The sequence below is a fragment of the Oncorhynchus mykiss genome, chromosome 21 (assembly GCF_013265735.2).
Source record: "Oncorhynchus mykiss isolate Arlee chromosome 21, USDA_OmykA_1.1, whole genome shotgun sequence".
Classification (NCBI taxonomy): domain Eukaryota; kingdom Metazoa; phylum Chordata; class Actinopteri; order Salmoniformes; family Salmonidae; genus Oncorhynchus; species Oncorhynchus mykiss.
Window position 1 is genome coordinate 43538398 of NC_048585.1, and position 19231 is coordinate 43557628.

The window sequence follows — 19231 nt, forward strand, 5'->3', positions numbered from 1 at the left end:
TTTCATTCGCCCGTTCCCCATCTCCCTCCCTCTCTTTATCTGTGTGTCAAACAGATGGGATTGGAGAGAGGAAGGAGAGAGGAAGGAGAGAGGAAGGAGCCTCTTGGCTCACTCACCCTCTCACTCTCTTTCCTACCCTCTCTCTCTCTCTCAATTTCAATTCAATTCAATTCAGAGGATCTTATTGGCATGGGAAACATATATTTACATTGCCAAAGCAAGTGAAATAGATAATAAACAAAAGTGAGAAAAAAATAACCCAATCAGAAATGAACAAAAGTTCCAGATGAATAGAGACATTTCCAATGTCATATAATGTCTATATACAGTGTTGTGATGATGTGCAAATAGTTAAATTACAAAAGGGAAAATAAATAACCATAAATATGGGTTGTATTTACAAGGGTGTTTGTTCCGGGCAACAGGTCACAGGTCACGTCACCTCTCTCTATTCGGTGTTGTATTAATGGGTGTTTAAGATGATACTATTTAACACTGGTTTCCCTCAACTGAGCCATTCTCCTGAGAAAGAGAAGACACGGATAACCCTGGACTGCGCTTATAAAACAAGGGTGTTGCAACATATGGATGCAGTACGTTACCAACAACGATGAGACAGTCTACCTGTCTACCAGACAGTTCCTCGGCCCGCACGTCACTGGCCCCTTCACACAGACAGCGTGGTGAAGAAGGAGCATCAGCACCTCTTTAAACCTCAGGAGGCGGGAGAAATTTGGCGTGGCCCCATGAGATCCCTCACAAACTACAGACGCATCATTGAGAGCACCCCGTCGCGTTGTCTCGCCGCCTGGTACGGCTACTGGTGGTGTGGTCAGTCCAACGCATCACCTGCCCTCCAGGACACCTTCAGCACCCGTTATCACAGGAAGGCCAAGAAGATCATCAAGGACATCAACCACCCATCCGCTATCATCCAGAAGGCGAGGCCAGTACAGGTGCATCAAAGCTGGGACCGGAAGACTGAAAAACACCTTCTAGGCAGCCTCACCCAGTACCCTGCCCTGAACTCAGTAACTATTACTAGCCGGCTACCAAATCAGTATTCAACCCTGGACCTTTACATTTTATAACCTTTATTTAACCAGGCAAGTCAGTTAAGAACAAATTATTATTTTCAATGACGGCCTAGGAACAGTGGGTTAACTGCTGCAGTACACACCTTTTCTATTAATTTACAGTCAGCTCGGGGGTTTGAACTTGCAACCTTCTGGTTACTAGTCCAACGCTCTAACCACTAGGCTACCCTGCCGCCCCCGCCACCTTAGAGACAGCTGCCCTATGTACATAGTAATCTGTTGACCAACTGTTTCATCCACTTTGTATGTATATACTGTATTCTAATCAAGCCTCATCCTATATAACTACTGCAGTACACACCTTTTCTATGAATTTACTGTCCATACTGTCTTTACACACCATTATATACAGTTGAAGTCGGAAGTTTGGAAACACCTACTCATCGAAGGGTTTTTCTTCATTTTTCAAAATGATGAAATGACACATATGGAATCATGTAGTAAGCAAGTGCCTTGATGACAGCTTTGCACACTCTTGGCATTCTCTCAACCAGCTTCATGAGGTAGTCACCTGGAATGCTTTTCAATTAAAAGTTCATTTGTGGAATTTCTTTCCTTCTTAATGTGTTTGAGCCAATCAGTTGTGTTGTGACAAGGTATGGGTGGTATACAGAAGATTTGGTAAAAGACCAAGTCCATATTATGGCAAGAAAAGCTCAAATAATCAAAGAGAAACGACAGTCCATCATTACTTTAAGACATGAAGGTCAGTCAATACGGAACATTTCAAGAACTTTGAATGTCTCTTCAAGTGCAGTCACAAAAACCATCAAGCGCTGTGATGAAACTGGCTCTCATGAGGACGGCCACAGGAAAGGAAGACCCAGAGTTACCTCTGCTCCAGAGGATAAGTTAATTAGAGTTAACTGCACCTCAGATTGCAGCCCAAATAAATGCTTCACAGAGTTTAAGTAACAGACACATCTCAACATCAACTGTTCAGAGGAGACTGCATGAATCAGGGCTTCATGGTTGAATTGCTGCAAAGAAACCACTACTAAAGGACACCAGTAAAAATAAGAGACTTGCTCGGACCAAGAAACACAAGCAATGGACATTAGACTGTTGGAAATCTGTCCTGAGGTCTGATGAGTCCAAATTTGAGAATTTTGGTTCTAACCGCCATGTCTTTGTGAGACGCAGAGTCGGTGAACGGATGATCTCCGCGTGTGTGGTTCCCACCGTGAAGCATGGAGGAGGAGGTGTGATGGTGTGGGGGTGGCTAGCATGGCTAAATAAATAAAAACCCTGGAATGAGTAGGCACGTCCACATTTTTGACTGGTATTGTACATATATTTATATTCTGGACTCATTTATTCATTGATTATTCTGATATTTCTTAATTCCTTCCTTTACATTTTTGGGATTTGCGTGTTTTGTTTTGTATTGTTATGTATTACTGCACTGTTGGAGCTAGAAACATAAGCATTTCGCTGCAGCTGTGATAACATCGTGTGTACACGGCCAATACCTATAGATATTATATCATCCGCAATAAGAGAAGGTGTAGAAACACTTGTGAGTGTACAATCTGTATAGTATAACAGTACTTGTGAGGGTACAAGCTGTATAGTATAACAGTACTTGTGAGGGTACAAGCTGTATAGTATAACAGTACTTGTGAGGGTACAAGCTGTATAGTATAACAGTACTTGTGAGGGTACAAGCTGTATAGTATAACAGTACTTGTGAGTGTACAAGCTGTATAGTATAACAGTACTTGTGAGTGTACAAACTGTATAGTATAACAGTACTTGTGAGTGTACAAACTATATAGTATAACAGTACTTGTGAGTGTACAAACTGTATAGTATAACAGTACTTCTTAGTGTGCAAATTGTATAGTATAACAGTACTTGTGAGTGTACAAGCTGTATAGTATAACAGTACTTGTGAGTGTACAAACTGTATAGTATAACAGTACTTGTGAGTGTACAAACTGTATAGTATAACAGTACTTGTGAGTGTACACACTGTATAGTATAACAGTACTTCTTAGTGTACAAACTGTATAGTATAACAGTACTTGTGAGTGTACAAACTGTATAGTATAACAGTACTTCTTAGTGTACAAACTGTATAGTATAACAGTACTTGTGAGTGTACAAACTGTATAGTATAACAGTACTTGTGAGTGTACAAACTGTATAGTATAACAGTACTTGTGAGTGTACAAACTGTATAGTATAACAGTACTTCTTAGTGTACAAACTGTATAGTATAACAGTACTTGTGAGTGTACAAACTGTATAGTATAACAGTACTTGTGAGTGTACAAACTGTATAGTATAACAGTACTTGTGAGTGTACCAGCTGTATAGTATAACAGTACTTCTTAGTGTACAAACTATATAGTATAACAGTACTTGTGAGTGTACAAACTGTATAGTATAACAGTACTTGTGAGTGTACCAGCTGTATAGTATAACAGTACTTGTGAGTGTTCTGATGAGTTCTGTGCCTACTGTAAGTACTTGCAAGTGTTTCAATGAATGTGGAATGACGATGACACCAATGTGTGCGTGTGTGTGTAAGTTCACCTGCTAGCCACACACTCCCGACATTTCCGTTTTCTCAACCAAACACGAAGATGTTTCATTTTGCTCATGTTCTCTCACACACACACACACACACACACACACACACACACACACACACACACACACACACACACACACACACACACACACACACACACACACACACACACACACACACACACACACACACACACACACACACACACACACACACACACAGCCCCCCAAGACTGGCCACGTGCACCGTCCCGTAGAGAGAGCGAGCACAGGAAGAGAGAGAGAGAAAGAGGGAAGGCTCGTAAAGAGGGTGACCGTATGGAAAATAAGTTCAACGTATGACTAGCTTCATATAGAGCAGACCTTCCACTCCTACAGAGAAGAGAGGGAAGAGAGTGCACCAGAAAAGAGGAGTGAACAAGAAGTTACTGCGGTACAAAGTAAAACATACAACCGTATTGCTAAGACCAGAATTCAATGTCATACATCTTGTTTCCACTGCTCAGTAAACATACACTTCCAGATATCTATGGAGTCATTTTTTTTTGTGTGGAAGGTTTTTGGTTTGTTCAGAATATAATCAACCAGACATTTGATTCCAGTCAGAAACATTGATTCATCATTAAGCTATGATTGAGAATGACATAGAGAGAGAGAGAGAGAGAGAGAGAGAGATTAAGGATGGCGGAGAGAGAGAATAAGTGATTGAGAGAGAGATTAAGGATGGCGGAGAGAGAGAATAAGTGATAGAAAGAGAGAGAGAATAAGTGACAGACAGAAAAAAAAGAGATACTATTGGTGAGAGAAAATGAGAAAGAGAGAGAGAAGGACAGAGAGAATTGAGGACAGAGAGAGATACTGTACCCTGCGTGGAGACAGCAATAAGAAGAAGAGACTTGCTTGGACCAAGAAGCACAAGCAATGGACATTAGACCATTGGAAATCTGTCCTGAGGTCTGATGAGTCCAAATTTGAGATTTTTGGTTCCAACCACCGTGTCTTTGTGAGACGCAGAGTTGGTGAGCGGATGATCTCCACGTGTGTGGTTCCCACCGTGAAGCGTGGAGGAGGTGTGTTGGTGTAATGGTGCTTTGTTGGTGACACTGTCAGTGATTCATTTAGAATTCAAGGCACACTTAACTAGCATGGCTAAATAAATAAAAGAGACACTATTGGTGAGAGAAAATGAGAAAGAGAGAGAGGGACAGAGAGAATAGAGGACAGAGAGAGATACTGTACTGTGGGTGGAGTGGTAGGTAGGCTGGGGAAATAAACTGATGTAATCGGGGCCAGTAGTCAGTAGTGACATCTCTTTGGGTCTCTTACATAATTTAACATCCTATTGATTTGTCACTGGCAAGATTTGGCCCTCAGCCAATATGCAATAGCATTTGTAATATTTGAGCTTCAGCCAAGAAGAGAGGGCTGAGCGAGAGAGAAGGGAGAGGGAGGGGGTAGGAGAAGGGAGGGTGGACAGAGGGCAGAGAGAGAGAGAGAGAGAGAGAGAGAGAGAGAGAGAGAGAGAGAGAGAGAGAAAGAGGTCCTGTGATGTTGATGGTATCATCAATGAAATTATAAAATATACTGACCACAAATTCCAAATGCCTATAATTAAACTTTAACATCATCCTCAGCTCTGGCATATTCCCCAAAATTTGAAACTAAGGACTGATCACCCCAGAAGAATTTGACCCCAATAACTACCGTGGGATATGTGTCAACAGCAACCTTGGGAGAATCCTCCGCATTTTCATTAACAGCATGGCTTGTACATTTCCTCAGTGAAAAGAATGTACTGAACAAATGTCAAATTAGCTTTTTACCAAATTACCGTACGACAGACCACGTATTCACCCTGCACACCCTAATTGAAAAACAAACCAACCAAAACAAAGGCAAAGTCTTCTCATGACTTGTTGATTTCAAAAAAGCTTTTGACTCAATTTGGCATAAGGGTCTGCAATACAAATTGATGGAAATTGGTGTTGGGGGAAAAACATACAACATTCTAAAATCCATGTACACAAACAACAAGTGTGCGGTTAAAATGGGCAAAAAACACATTTCTTTCCACAGGGCCGTGGGTTGAGACAGGGATGCAGCTTAAGCCCCACCCTCTTCAACATATATGTCAACAAATTGGCGAGGGCACTAGAATAGTCTGCAGCACCCGGCTTCACCCTACTAGAATCTGAAGTCAAAGGTCTACTGTTGGCTGATGATCTGGTGCTTTTGTCACCAATCAAGGAAGGCCTACAGCAGCACCTAGATCTTCTGCACAGATTCTGCCAGACCTGTAAGACAAAAATAATGGTGTTCCAAAGAAGGTCCAGTTGCCAGGACCACAAATACAAACTCCACCTAGACACCGTTGCCCTAGAGCACACAAAACTATACATACACTACATGGTCAAGGGTATGTGGACACCTGCTTGTCGAACATCTCATTCCAAAATCATGGGTAATGGTATGGAGTTGGTCCCCCTGTGCTGCTATAACAGCCTCCACCCTTCTAGGAAGGCTTTCCACTAGATGTTGGAACATTGCTGCAGGGACTTGCTTCCATTCAGCCACAAGAGCATTAGTGAAGTTGGGCACTGATGTTGGGCGATTAGGCCTGGCTTGCAGTCAGCTTTCCAATTCATCCCAAAGGTGTTCGATGGGGTTGAGATGGGGGCTCTGTGCAGGCCAGTCAAGTTCTACACCGGTCTCGACAAACCATTTCTGAATAGACCTTGCTTTGTGCACGGGGGCATTGTCATGCTGAAGCACGAAAGGGCCCTTCCCAAACTGCACAGAATGGTCTAGAATGTCATTGTATGCTGTAGCGTCAAGATTTCCCTTCACTGGAACCCAGGGGCCTAGCCAAGGGGCCGAGACAAACTTTAAATTTGGCACTATGCATTCGGCCAGTTAGTGTTCACCTGGCATCTGCCAAACCCAGATTTGTCCGTCGGACTGCCAGATGGTGAAGCAGGATTCATCACTCCAGAGAACGCATTTCCACTGCTTCAAAGTCCAAAGGCGGCGAGCTTTCCACCACTCCAGCCGACGTTTGGCACTGCGCATTGGTGATCTTGGCTTGTGTGCAGCCGCTCAGTCATGGAAAGTCATTTCATGAAGCTCCCGACAAACAGTTATTGTGCTGACGTTGCTTCCAGAGGCAGTTTGGAACTCGTTAGTGAGTGTTGCAACCAAGGACAGACGATTTTTACACGCTACGAGCTTCAGCATTCACCGGTCCCGTTCTGTGAGCTTGTGTGGTCTACTAATTCGCAGCTGAGCCATTGTTGATCCTAGACGTTTCACAATAACAGCACTCACAGTTGACTGGGGCAGCACTTGCAGGGCAGAAATTTGACGAACTGACTTGTTGGAAAGGTGGCATCCTATGATGGTGCTACGTTGAAAGTCATTAAGCTCTTCAGTACGGGCATGTCTATGGAGATTGCATGGCTGTGTGTTAGATGTTATACACCTGTCAGCAACGGGTGTAGCTGTAAGGACAGATGCTGGGAGACGAGAAGTAAGTACAGGAAGTGAATATTTAATAAACAACGGACATGAAACAGACCCTCGAGCGCCAGAGAGGGGGAGCGGGAGCAGGAGTGACAGTACCCCCCCTCTAGGTGCGCCCCCCGGCGTCCCACCTGGGCGAGCCTGACGGGCCGACTGAAACATGAGAGTCGGACAAGCTGGCTGAGGCGTGGAAGCCTGACGAGCCGGCTGAGACGTGGGAGCCCGAAGAGCCGGCTGAGACGCGAAAGCCTGACGATCCCGCTGGGGCGCGGGAGCCCGACAAGCCGGTTGAGGCGTGGGAGCCCGACAAGCTGGCTGAGGTGTGGGAGCCTGACGGGTCGGCTGAGGCAAGCAAATTTCTTGAGCCAGCTAAGGCGTGGAAGCCTGACGAGACCGCTTCCTTCGGCAGTGGCACCCAGACCCGACGTCACCAACAAAAACAAAAACTCCCTGATGCGTTAAATTGTGGTGTTAGCATTCTGTACAGTACAGGGGACAGAATACAGGGGAGTGAACATTTAATAAATAGCGGACATGAAATGGGGAACAAACTGAGGAACAGACAGATATAGAGGGGGCAAACAACAAAGTGAAGAAGTCCAGGTGAGTCCAATGAGCGCTGATCAACGTAATGATGGGTAGCCTGGCGCCTGAGAGGGGGAGCGGGAGCAGGCGTGACAGTAGCTGAGATAGCCAAATCCACTTATTTGAAGGGGTGTCCAGCTACGTTTGGCTATGTAGTGTACCTCGGCCTAAACATCAGCATCACAGGTAACTTCAACAAAGATGCGAACAATCTGAGAGACAAGGCAAGAAGGGCCTTTTACGCCATCAAAGGGAACATAAAATCCCAATTAGGATTAAAAAAAAATTGAATCAGTTATAGAACCCATTGCCCTTCATGGTTGTGAGGTCTGGGGTCCGCTCAACAACCAAGAATTCATAAAATGGGACAAACACCAAATTGAGACTGCATGCAGAATTTAGCAAAACATCCCCTGTGTACAACATAAAACACCAAATAATGCATGCAGAGCAGAATTAGGCCAATACCCACAAATTATCAAAATCCAGAAAAGAGCAGTTCAATTCTACAACCACCTAAAAGTAAGCGTTTCCCAAACATTGCATAACAAAGCCATCACCTACAGAGAGATGAACCTGGAGAAGAGACCCGTAAGCAAGCTGTTCCTGTTCACAAACACAAACACACCCCACAGAGCCCCAGGACAGCAACACAATTAGACCCAACCAAATCATGAGAAAACAAAAAGATAATTACTTATCACATTGGAAAGAATTAACAAAAAAAACAGAGCAAACTAGAATGCTATTTGGCCCTAAACAGAGAGTACACAGTGGCAGAATACCTGACCACTGTGACAGTCCCAAACTTAAGGAAAGCTCTGACTATGTACAGACTCAGTGACCTTGCTATTGAGAAAGGCCGCCATAGGCAGACATGGCGCTCAAGAGAAGACAGGCTATGTGCACACTGCTCACAAAATGAGGTGGAAACTGAGCTGCACTTCCTAACCTCCTGCCCAATGTATTTCCCTCAGATTACACAGATCCACAAAGAATTAAAAAAGAAACCCGATTTTGATAAACTCCCATATCTACTGGGTGAAATTCCACAGTGTGCATCACAGCCGCAGATTTGTGACCTGTTGTCACAAGAAAAGGTCAACCAGTGAAGAACAAACACCATTGTAAATACAACCCATATTTATGCTTATTTATTTCCCCTTTTGTAGTTTAACCATTTATACATCATTACAACACTGTATATAAACATAATATGACATTTGAAATGTCTTAATTATTTTGGAACTTTTGTGAGTGTAACGTTAACTGTTCATTTTTATTGTTTATTTCACTTTTGCATATTAATGTTCATTTCCACTTGCTTTGACAATGTAAACATATGTTTCCCATGCCAATAAAGCCCTGAATTGAATTGAATAGTAAGGGTAGCAGAAAGAGAGAGAGAGAGAGAGAGAGAGAAGGAGAGAGGGAGAAGGAGAGAGGGAGATAGAAGGAGAGAGGGAGAGAGAGAGAGAGAGAGAGGGTGATTGTGTGTCAGTGAGTGTACAGTCCACAGTGTTATCAGTGCTGCTGTAATCAGTTTTATAACAGGGTTAGAGCCAGACTCACTGGATCCACAGGCCAGACCTGTCTGCTTCCCAAATGGGACTCTATTTCCATGACTCAGGTCAAAAGTAGTGCACTATATAGGGACATGGTGCCATTTGGGACTCATGTCTGGTCTGCTGAAAGAAACCTGGATCTAAATACTATTTAAAATAATGTAATATTCTTTAACTGTCCTTAATTGAGCTTGCATGATGGAATGGAACCAATAGAACAGGCCCAAAAGTGCATACCCCACCCACCTGGCACTCCAGGCAGGCTAAAGTGAACGCTCAAACTATTTTAAAGAGTTCAGATAGTTTTTGAACCCAGGTCTGGTTAGTTCGCAATTCAACGGTTAAATCACGCGGACATTGACGTCTTGCTCCCAGACAAATTAAACAACATCTTTGCTCGCTTTGAGGACAATACAGTGCTGCTGACACGGCCCGCTACCAAATCCTGTGGGCTCTCCTTCTCCGTGGCCAACGTGAGTAAAACATTTAAACGTGTTAACCCTTGCAAGGCTGCCGGCCCAGACGGCATCCCTAGCCACGTCCTCTAGAGCATGCGCAGACCAGCTGGCTGGAGTGTTTACGGACATATTCAACCAATCCCTATCCCAGTCTGTTGTCCCTACATGCTTAAAAATGGCCATCATTGTTCCTGTTCCCAAGAAAGCTAAGGTACTGAACTAAATGACTATCGCCCCGTAGCACTCACTTCTGTCATCATGAAGTGCTTTGAGAGACTAGTCAAGGACCATATCACCTCCACCCTACCTGATACCCTAGACCCACTCCAATTTGCTTACCGCCCCAATAGGTACACTAACGATGCAATCGCAATCACACTGCACACTGCCCTATTCCATCTGGACAAGAGGAATACCTATGTAAGAATGCTGTTCATTGACTACAACTCAGCATTTAACACCATAGTACCCTCCAAACTGGTCATTAAGCTTGAGACCCTGGGTCTGAACCCCGCCCTGTGCAACTGGGTCCTGGACTTTCTGGCGGGCCGCCCACAGGCGGTGAAGGTAGGAAACAACATCTCCACCCTGCTGATCCTCAACACTGGGGCACCACAAGGGTGCGTTCTCAGCCCTCTCCTGTACTCCCTGTTCACCCATGACTGCGTGGCCATGCACCGCTCCAACTCAATCATCAAGTTTGCAGACGACACAACAGTGGTAGGCTTGATTACCAACAACGACGAGACGGCCTACAGGGAGGAGGTGAGGGCCCTCGGAGTGTGGTGTCAGGAAAATAACCTCTCACTCAACGTCAATAAAACAAATGAGATGATCGTGGACTTCAGGAAACAGCAGAGGGAGCACCCCCTATCCACATCAACGGGACAGTAGTGAAGGTGGAGAAGGTGGAAAGTTTTAAGTTCCTCGGCGTACACATCACGGACAAACTGAAATGGTCCACCCACACAGACAGTGTGGTGATGAAGGCGCAACAGCGCCTCTTCAATCTCAGAAGGCTGAAGAAATTTGGCTTGTCACCTAAAACACTCACAAACTTTTACAGATGCACAATCGAGAGCATCCTGTCGGGCTGTATCACCGCCTGGTATGGCAACTGCTCCGCCCTAAACCGCAAGGCTCTCCAGAGGGTAGTGAGGTCTGCACAATGCATTACCGGGGGCAAACTACCTGCCCTCCAGGACACCTACAGCACCCGATGTCACAGGAAGGCCATAAAGATCATCAAGGACAACAACCATCCGAGCCACTGCCTGTTCACCCCGCTATCATCCAGAAGGCGAGGTCAGTACACGTGCATCAAAGCAGGGACCGAGAGACTGAAAAACAGCTTCTATCTCAAGGCCATCAGACTGTTAAACAGCCATCACTAACATAGAGAGGCTGCTGCCAACATACAGACTCAAATCTCTGGCCACTTTAAGAAATGTAATACATTTATTTAATAAAGGTATCACTAGTCACTTTAAATAACTCAACTATAAAAATGTCTACATGTCCTACATGACTCGTATCATATGTGTATATACTGTATTCTACACCATCTACTGCATCTTGTCTATGCTGCACAGCCATCTCTCATCCATATATTTATATGTACATGTTCTTATTCATCCCTTTACATTTGTGTGTATAAGGCAGTTGTTGTGAATTTGTTAGATTACTTGTTAGATTTTACTGCATAGTTGGAACTAGAAGCACAAGCATTTCGCTACACTCGCAATTAACATCTGCTAACCATGTGCATGTGACCAATACAATTTGATTTGATTTACAGGCGCACACACACAGGTGTCTACAGCTGGCACTATGCACAGACACACAGGCGCACGCAACCCTGCTCACGCCCAGTCCCACCACACATACTTCCCAATCACATTCAAGCGTGAGTCAATGCCCCATCCTATACATTCTTCCTTCTTTCAGCTTCCTCTCCTCCTCCTCATCCCCCTTTCCCCTGGAGCACTTCTTCTTTTATAGGATCCTTCTCTCCACAGAGAGGAAGGACTGCAGACGGGAATGAAAGGAGGGAAGCGGAGAGAAAGAGAGGCAGAAAAAACTAGATTAATAGACAGAAGCAAGCAGAGAGCCACTGAAAGAGAGAAAGAGAGAAAACTCAAACAGACTTTCCTCTTGACGCCGTAAATAATTCAATTTCTGTATTTTTTTCCCCCATCTTTTTTTCATTCCCTCATTCTCTCTGTTCTTTTTTAAAGGTATACTCAACTGGGAGCAGGCAGTCTGATTAATTGGCAATTAATGTTTAACGAGTTACAGCTGTGTTCAATTAGCACTGGTATCAGCGCTATTCCTCACGACACCTTTCTCCCTCTCTCCTTCTCCCTCTAGTATTCTCTGTCCCTCTCCAGCTCCCTCTGCTTCTCCCTCCAGTATTCTCTCTCCCTCCAGTATTCTCTCTCCCTCTCCCTCCGGTATTCTCTCTCCCTCTCCCTCCCTCTCTCCTCCCTCCAGTATTCTCTCTCCCTCTCCACCTCTCTCCCTTCCCTCTCATATTCTCTCTCTCCCCCTCTCTCTCTTTTCCAGAAATGTCCTATATCCCATTCCCTGTGGTTCTCGCTGTCACCATGTCATATGGTAGAGAGAAATACATCCTCTGTATAGATACTACCTATCTACCACGAGTGATAGTAGATGTGATGAATTTACAATCAGTACAAGCGGCCTTCTTTTCAATGTCCCCCCCCCATTTCCTCTCTGTCTCTCATACCTATCTTCCTCTTATTTATCTAATTCATCTGCCTCTCTGTCAAAACACGTCTCATCGCTAAGTCTTAAGTGTGTGTGTGTGTGTGTGTCTGTGTACAATGCTGTTGATGACAGGTGGATGAATGTAAAGCCTGTTGAACCAGAGAGCAACCTATAGAGGGCCAAATATCAGACACGTTCTCATACGGTACACACACACACACACACACACACACACACACGGACACACACTCACTTCACTTTAGGGGTTACAGCGGTTCTTCAAGAGCTGGTTGATCCACAAAGCTGAGTGTGCAGTACACAACATGTCTGTAGCATGTCATGTTGACATGGAATACATCACAACAGCTTCAGACAGTCTAGTGGGAGAACAGCGGGCAGAGCACTACAGCAACCTGGACAAAGAGAGAGGGAGGAGAGAGAGAGAGAGAGAGAGAGAGAGATTGAATGTGTATGTGTGTGTTAGTGCAGGTAGGCTACACATGTTCGAGCAAAAGTGTGTGATAGTGAGTGTGTGATAGTGATTGTGAAGGTGTGTGTATGTGTGTGGAGCTGGCTGTTGGTCGTGGTCTTTTCATAGCCTCCTTTTCAATCGTCTTTCATTCAAATCGGATACCTCCACCCATCTGTTCACAAAGAAAGGGGGAGAACAAGAAGGGGGGGGGAGATGACAGGAGAATACAGAGCTGGCTATCACTATTCATCTCTCTGTCTGCCTCCTCCTACTTTATCATCTGTTTTTCTTTGTCTCCCTCCCTCTCCATCCCTCCCTTCCTCCCTCTCTATCCCACCTCCTTCACCACCCCCCCTCTCTATCCCTCCCTCCCTCACCATCCCTCTCTATCCCTCCCTCTCTCCATCCGTCCCTCTCTATCCCTCCCTCTCTATCCCTCACTCACCACCCCTCCCTCTCTATCCCCCCTCTCTATCCCTCCCTCTCTCCATCCATCCCTCCCTCACCATCCCTCTCTATCCCTCCCTCACTATCTCTCCCTCTCTCCATCCATCCCTCCCTCACCATCCCCTCTCTCTCTCCATCCATCCCTCTCTATCCCTCCCTCTCTCCATCCATCTCTCCCTCACCATCCCTCTCTATCCCTCCCTCACCATCTCTCCCTCTCTCCATCCATCCCTCCCTCACCATCCCCTCTCTCTCTCCATCCATCCCTCTCTATCCCTCACTCACCACCCCTCTCTTTCCCTCCCTCCCTCTCTATCCCTCCTTCCCTCCCTCCCTCTCTATCACTCCCTCTCCTTCCCTCCCTTCCTCCCAGCATGACCTGAGCTGTCCTCTCTATCCCTCCCTCCCTCCCAGCATGACCTGAGCTGTCCTCTCTATCCCTCCCTCCCTCCCTCCCAGCATGACTTGAGCTGTGTGAATACCTGTCTGAGTGACTGACTCCCTCCCTCCTCCCCCCACTCCGCATGCTCCGTTCCCTCCTCCCACTCTTCTCCTTCGTCTCCCCTGAATAGAGACAGAATGGAGCTCAGCTTTTCTCCAAGGAACCCAGCAGGTGTGTGTACAGTACGTGTGAGTCTTTAAGCGAATGTGTGTCTGTGCCTCTGTGTGTGTGTGTGGGGTGGACAATGGGATGTCTGGTTTCAACAAGGGACTCTCAGCCCATTTCCAGCTCCTGGCTCAGCCAACCAACTGACACAGCAGTGCTAATCTATTAGGGGACGGACGGACGGACGGACGGACGCACACACACACACACACACACACACACACACACACACACACACACACACACACACACACACACACACACACCTCTATTCCTCTCACCTGCCACAGTGTCGTCCTCCCACCGTGTGTGTTCTGTGCGTGGGTGTGTACCTGCGTGGGCCAGGTATCGTCTGTACCTGTAACACAAGCACACAACAGCTTTGAATAGCACACACGACACACACTGACACACACGACACACACTGACAGAATCGGACGGTAAGAGACGTACAGCATGTTGTGTACATACTGAAGTGTAGCTTCTAGAGAACTGTATGAAAGTCAGTTTCATGACTTAGATGAGTAAACAAACGGGTTTAGTTCCGTTGCAACACACCCTGTTGCACTACTAACCTCCAGCACATAAGAACATAACTGTAGGCAGGGTGTGTGTGGGTGTGTGTGACTAGGTATGTGAGGCTGGTCCGTCCAGACTAATAATGCTACGGTTCCAAGAGCAGTACTCTGCTTACCACTGATAGTTATTTGGCGGGCACGCACGCACACACACACACACACCTAATGAGCGTCCAGGAGACAGCCATTATGCCCTCCACTTAGCCAGCAGAGACACAGACAGACACACAGGACACACACCGTCACTTATCATGCCTCAGTTGTACAGCAGAAGCCTATACATGAAGCCTGTACTCCCTCAGCATAGCCATGCAAAACTACGGTCATAAAGCCTCCCTTACAGGGCCTTCAGAAAGTATCCACACCCCTCGACTTTAACCACATTTTGTCGTGTTACAGCTTGAACTTAACATGGATTCAATGGAGATTTTGTGTCACTGGCCTACAAACAATACCCCATAATGTCAAAGTATAAATATTTTTTGAGATTTTTTATTTTTATTTTACAAATTAATAAAAAATGAAAAGCTGAAATGTCTTGAGTCAATAAGTATTCAACCCCTTTGCTAAATAAGTGCAGGAGTCAAAATGTTCTTAACAAGTCACATAATAAGTTGCATGGACTCACTCTGTGTGCAATAATAGTGTTTGACATGATTTTTGAATGACTACCTCATCTCTGTACCCCACACATACCATTTTCAGAGAGACAGATTTCAAACACAGATTCAACTACAAAGGCCAGGGAGGTTTCCCAGTGCCTCGTAAAGAAGGGCACCTATTGGTAGATGGGTAAAAAATAAAAATAAAATACATTGGCTATCCCTTTAAGCATGGCGAAGTTATTAATTACACTTTGGATGGTGTATCAATACACTCAGTCACTACAAAAATACAGACGTCCTTCCTAACTCAGTTACCGGAGAGGAAGGAAACCGCTCAGAGATTTCACCATGAGGCCAATGGTGACTTTAACACAGTTACAGAGTTTAATGGCTGTGATAGGAGAAAATTGAGGATGGATCAACAACATTGTAGTTACTCCACAATACTAACCTAAATGACAGAGTCAAAAGAAGGAAGTCTATACAGAATATAAAATGTTCCAAAACATGCATCCTGTTTGCAACAAAGCACTAAATTAAAACTGCAATAAAAATTGTCAAAGAATTTAACTTTGTCTTGAATACAAAGACTTATGTTTGGAGCAAATCCAACACAACACATCACTGAGTACCACTCTTCATATTTTCCAGTATGGCAATGGCTCCATCATGTTATGGGTATGCTTGTCATCAGGCAAGGACAAGGGAGTTTTTTCTTGGATAAAAAGAAACGGAACAGAGCTAAGAACAAGCAAAATCCTAGAGGAAAACCTGGTTCAGTCTGCTTTCCACCAGACACTGGGAAACAAATTCACCTTTCAGCAGGACAATAACCTAAAACACAAGGCCAAATATACACTGGAGTTTCGACTTAAATCTTCTTGAAAATGTATGTCAAGACTTGGAAATGGCTGTCTAGCAAAGATCAACAACCAACTTGACAGAACTTGAATAATCTTTCAAGAATAATGTGCAAATATTGTTCAATCCAGGTATGCAAAGCTCTTACGAGACGTACCCAGAAAGACTCACAGATGTAATCACTGCCAAAGGTGATTCTAACATGTATTGACTCAGGGGTGTGAATACTTATGTACATTTCACATTTCTATATTTCATTTTCAATACATTTGCAAACATTTCTAAAAACACGTTTTCACGTATGTGCTAGTGTGTGTAGATGAGTGAAAGAAAAACATCTATTTAATCCATTTAGAATTCAGGCTGTAACAACAGAATGTGGAATCAGTCAAGAGGCATACTTTCTGAAGGCACTGTTCATAATGTAGTTGACCATCTCATCCATACATGCGCTCACAACGAAGAACATCTGCAGAAACACACGGGAACCCCGGCATTTCCTGTTTAGGCTAAGCGCCTGTTTATCTGAGCGTGTTTGTGTGTGTTTATGTGTGTATGCATGGGATTAGGGGTTGGTCATATGTCATAATAATGACATCACACTCACAAGAGCCAAACAGCAAAAAGCCAAAACATTTCTGCTAAATCCTAAATATTCCATCATTCAAGATTTCCTTCTAAGCATAATCCCCTGGATTCCAACATTCTGGAATTCTTCCCGAGATCATCTCCCTGCTGTAGTTTGGCAGCAGGCAGAGAGAGAGAGAGAGATAGAGAGAGGGGTATTAGGGAAAGGGGGGATGAGGAGTATGAAACAGGGAGAGACAGAAAGAGAGAGAGAGAGAGATATACGAGTTAAGAGTGGGAGGAAAGAGGGAAGGGAGAAGTCTTGCTGTGCTTGCAGTTCCCCTGTGGCCATGTTTAGCGTGCGTTGAGGAATGCGCGTGCTCTGTTTCCTCCTCTTTTCTTCCTTCAGGAGGTACGTTGCTACCTACACTCGAGCCAGCTGGGCTAACTCAGATCTGCCTGACAACAGCCCGGGGCCACACACACAAACGCATGCACTTGTGCAGACACACACAAGACACACAAATACACACAACAAAGCTAAATGAAAGGGACCTCGGGACAGAGTCTTGGGGAACGCCCAACGAAACAATGACACAACTCCGTTAAACTACACACCTAACCTCACATCGTAGTCAGCTAGGAATCATCTCGTTTATACAAGGGGCTACCTTGGGATAAAAAAAAATGGAGTCCCCCCTCTTCTTTGGGGAGTTGGTTCATTCCTTTAGCATGTGGAATGTACAACAGGAACAGCTTGCATTTCATGACAGGGTGGAGAGATCCGAGCAGGGAGGGAGTTATCCAGCCCAGGGCGTAAGGAGGGGGTGAACTGGTTCACAGGGTATTTTTAGAAGTGTCATTTATACTCAGTATGTAATGCATGCTGTAGCTGCACTGTGGTACACAATGCTATGGAATAACAATACAGTACACTAAAATACACATGGGGTCGGGGAGAGTTTTAAGTTGTAATGTCACGTGCACAGGTACAGTGATATGCTATATACAGTGTATTGTACACAGATAGAACTACAAACACATTCAGGCGCACATGCAAAACCACACACACACTCAACTACACATGACATTCATACAGGGCCACCATAAAGTATTCATTCCCCTCGACTTATTCCACATTTTGTTGTTACCGCATGAATTCCAAATGGCTTAAATCATTTCTCTCACACATCTACACACAATACCCCATAATGACAAAGTGGAAACAAGTTTAGACATTTATGCAGATTTATTGAAAATGAAATACAGAAATATCTCATTTACATAAGTATTCACAACCCCGAGTCAATACGTTGTAGAAGCACCTTTGGAAGCGATTACAGCTGTGAGTCTTTCTGGGTAAATCTGTAAGAGCTTTCCACACCTGGAATGTGCAACATTTGCCCATTATCCTTTTCAAAATTCCCCAAGCTCTGTCAAATTGGTTGTTGATCATTGCTAGACAAACATTTTCAGGTCTTGCCATAGATTTTCAAGTAGATTTAAGTCAAAGCTGTAACTCAGCCATTTAGGAACATTCACTTTCTTCCTGGTAAGCAGCAGGTAGCCTAGTGGCTAGAGCATTGGCCCAGTAACCGGAAAGGTTGCTAGATTAAATCCCCGAGCTAACAAGGTCAAAATATGTCGTTCTGAACAAGGCAGTTAACCCACTGTTCCTAGGCCGTCATTGTAAATAAGAATTTGTTCTTAACTAACTTGCCTGGTTAAATAAAACATAAAATAACCAACTCCAGTGTATATTTGGCCTTGAGTTTTATGTTGTTGTCCTGCTGAGAGGTGAATTTATCTCCCAGTGTCTGGTAGAAAGCAGACTGAACCAGGTTTTCCTCTAGGCGTTTGCCTGTGCTTAGCATCATTCCGTTTATTTTTTATCCTGAAAAACGGCCCAGTCCTTAACGATTACTAGCATACCCATAACATACGTGAAAATATGGAGAGTGATACTCAGTAATGTGTTGTATTGGATTTGACCCAAACATAACACTTTTTATTCTCGCCTGGTTCACCAACTACTTCTCAGAAAGAGTTCAGTGTGTCAAATCGGAGGGCCTGTTGTCCCGACCTCTGGCAGTCTCTATGGGGGTGCCACAGGGTTAAATTCTCAGGCCGACTCTTTTCTCTTTATATACTGTATCAATGATGTCGCTCTTGGTGTGGGTGATTCTCTGATCCACCTCTAGACAGACGACACCATTCTGTATACATCTGGCCCTTCTTTGGACACTGTGTTAACTAACCTCCAGACGAGCTTCAATGCCATACAACTCCTTCCATGGCCTCCAACTGCACCTAAATGCTAGTAAAACTAAATGCATGCTCTTCAACCAATCGCTGCCCACACCCGCCGCCCGACTAGCATCACTAGGATGGTTCTGACTTATACTATAAATACCTAGGTGTCTGGCTAGACTGTAAACTCTCCTTCCAGACTCAAATTAAGCATCTCCAATCCAAAATGAAATCTAGAATCGGCTTCCTATTTCGCAACAAAGCCTCCTTCACTCATGCCACCAAACATACCCTCGTAAAACTGACTATCCTACCGATCCTTGACTTCGACGATGTCATTTACAAAATAGCC

General features: G+C 44.6%; 1 protein-coding gene across 4 annotated transcripts in view; it reads right to left on the reverse strand.

The window, feature by feature from the left end:
- kdm6ba (lysine (K)-specific demethylase 6B, a) overlaps positions 1-19231 on the reverse strand; it is a 152980-nt gene that overhangs the window by 73575 nt on the left and 60174 nt on the right. For 3 of the 4 annotated variants that reach the window (XM_036957916.1, XM_036957914.1, XM_036957920.1), the window contains 2 exons: positions 14300-14376; positions 12746-13136 (listed from right to left, as the gene is read on the reverse strand). The gene's annotated coding sequence lies outside the window, so the exon portion shown is untranslated. The remainder of the gene's footprint in view (positions 1-12745; positions 13137-14299; positions 14377-19231) is intronic. The other variant, XM_036957915.1, reaches the window with a different exon arrangement.